The 2,870-nt window shown below is 38.5% G+C and overlaps 1 long non-coding RNA gene across 1 annotated transcript; it reads left to right on the top strand.

Annotated features, from left to right (window-relative positions):
- The first annotated feature begins 553 nt into the window (after positions 1-553).
- LOC147668690 (uncharacterized) lies at positions 554-2,079 on the top strand. Its single transcript, XR_015303842.1, has 3 exons — positions 554-578; positions 1,467-1,487; positions 1,957-2,079. It is a non-coding gene; the product is annotated as an uncharacterized LOC147668690 (long non-coding RNA).
- The last annotated feature ends 791 nt before the right edge of the window (positions 2,080-2,870 follow it).

Raw genomic sequence — 2,870 nt, 5'->3', positions numbered from 1 at the left:
TCCCCACCATCTAGTGTGAGACCATTTTGAAGTAGTTTCTGAGTGACAGTATGTCTACAGTTTTTTAAAGATGTTTTGTGCCATGTTCTGTAAGAAATTATAGAGTAGGCTAACACAGTGGGCATCAGATCCTTTCAAGCTTGAACAACCTACAGTCAATACATAGGTTATACCTACTCAGCTGAGGATGAAATTCCCTACCACCACAGACAACTCCGGTTAAAAGGTGTGTAGGGATATCTGAGAATGAACCATTGAAATACTCAGTTGATCCATACAAATAAGAAACTAGCCAATGATGACAACATTTTGGCTGACTTTGAGAGGTCCCTGCATGCTGAAGCTTTCGAAAATGAAATTCCAAGGTATGTAGATGGCTAGGAGCAGATCCCAGGTCACTGAATAGTGAACAGTTTGCTTATGGGGCAGTAGCAGCTTTAAACATCTTGCAATATGGTTATTAATGTATTTATGTGTTAATGATGATGTTTTTTTTTTATAAATGCTTTGTCCAATTAATGCATTCTATTCTGTTCTTCTGAATCTTTTCTCAGAACATCCTAGATGACTTGCTGTTGGTAAGAAAAATATTATTCGTACATGTAGTTCCTGTCATATTCTCTTGGAGTTTGAACCTTTTCACCCCCGGAACTGCCTGTGTGTCAAGTGTGTTAGGAATTTCAAAATCATGACTGATAGAGACTCCAGTCATAAACAGAATGGTTTGGAAGGGACAGGACATTTTGAGTAATGTGCATTAGCAAATAGTATTATTACACAAATACTTAACATTGTTCACAGTTCAAAGTCAATAAAAATCATTTCAGCATGCTAACCCTATTCACATGTTGATATCATTTGTCTCTGCTGAAACAATACCTCTAGCAGTCATCCACCATCCACAGTCAGCAGGTGCTCTGTGAGGTTAGTTTCACAAAAATACCATTAATAAAATGATCTGAAGGTGGAAGTGGGCAGGGCCCGATATGCATATGGTATGCCTCCATGCAAACCCCACCATCAGTCAAGGTGGACTGAGTAAAGAAATTCAGGGTAGCTGGAATACATTTTTAATTAACCCTGGCCACCTTTACTGAGCTTTTTGCAATTGGTAGTGGCTGCCATGATGCAGCACCTATACCCTCCACACAGCAGTGAACTCCCAGTAACAATCTTAGAGGAGTCAGTGACTGATGCCACCTTTGGTGGCTCCTGTGTCTATTCATCAGATGTTATAAATATATTACATCATGGTGGATGTATTTTGATTGTGTACATCGCATAGATCATTTTTTTCAAATCTTAAGAAACAATGGTGTGCTAGTCAGACCATAGGGAGTTGCGTTTTAGGTCCATCTCTAGACAAGTGTTTGTTGCTATTTTATTCAAAGTTTCACATGGAGTGCGCATCAGAACACTGACTAATGACAAATGGATATTTTCTTTTCTCTCCTAAATTTCAATAGGATAAAATTCTGGCTGATCCGGTAAGAGAGCTGTACTGTCTCCATAAAGAATTTCTATACTTTTATTGTGCTATCAAACATTTCCTAAGTAAGATCTTTGAATGGCTCCGGGTAGTCTGCGCTTAACAAAACCCATTTAATAATAATAATAATAATAATAATAATAATGTGATGTGTGTTTAGATTGCAATATGCCTGCAACAAAATATCAATGATTTTACTTTTAAACCTGTTGGTGAAAAGTATGAAACTACAATGAGCCGAATTATTTAGATATGGACATGCTTAGTTTGCAATGGAAATTAGTCAAACAAAATGATCACAGTGAATTGAAACATGACTTCTTCATTAAGGCCAGGTAAATAACTTGATTTGAACAAACCATTGAGATGTGGGGGATTTGTCTTTTTCTCTCTGTTGATATTTTAATGTTTGACTCTCACTGCCCTGCATCAAGAATTGATTCTGTACTTTGTGATACTTTGAGCAGAATGTAAGAGGCCCCTGTCAGGAAGACTATCTTCCAGTGCTGGTCCTTGGACACTGGCAAACTGGTAGATATGGGACAAGCAACAGCTGTTGACTGCCGCCAACAGATCAAAGTCTAGTGGAGGGACAGCAATTGTGCATACATTGGTCATTCCTGTGGTGCAAAGTTTGTTGTGTTGTACATGACTATCTTATTCAGTTTTAAATAAATATGTTAAGCACACATTTGCTGTAAGGTTTCTTACGTTTACGGTTCTGTAGGGGGCAAGGCATGATGGAGCGGCTGGTTTTAGGCATCTCAATAACAAATCCAAGTCTTTGTTTGTCTGGAGGCATCTGTGTGGAAGCGAGGTATAAAAGTGGTGTTCAGAGCACCCTGAATTTCAGAGAATCATTTGCTCAGTCTTCTATATAATGGGAGTGAGTTCCAATGAGATGCTCATCTGCAAAATGTTTGATGGCAAAATTAGTAAGTTAACACTAATTTCTGGTTCGTCGATTGTAGACTTGCAGTCGAATTATGCAGAAGAATAGCTTGGACAAGTAGTCAGAGGACCTGCTGTGTATAGCTTTGTGAAAAGGCATTGTGCTTTTAAATTTGTTCTGGCCTTTACAGGGAGCTAGTGGAGGGCTTTGAGAATGGTCCTAATATGGTCACGGCAATTTAGGACAAACAGTATTTGGACAGCTTTGTTTTGAGCATTTGGAGTTTGATGACTGATTTTTTCAGCAGACCAATACACAATCTATTGTGATTGTCAAGGTGGGACATCACAACAGCAAGCTTAATACTAACGTTTAGAGGATGAAGAGGGCAGGAAGGGCATCAAGCAGCAAACATAAATAATACATGGAATATTTAGAGACAGTGTTTTTCTGTTGCATAATATAGAGCTCACTGTTAAACAAGACTCC

This window comes from Lissotriton vulgaris, unplaced genomic scaffold (assembly GCF_964263255.1).
Source record: "Lissotriton vulgaris unplaced genomic scaffold, aLisVul1.2 SCAFFOLD_11419, whole genome shotgun sequence".
NCBI lineage: Eukaryota > Metazoa > Chordata > Amphibia > Caudata > Salamandridae > Lissotriton > Lissotriton vulgaris.
This window is presented reverse-complemented; position numbering and strand designations above follow the sequence as displayed.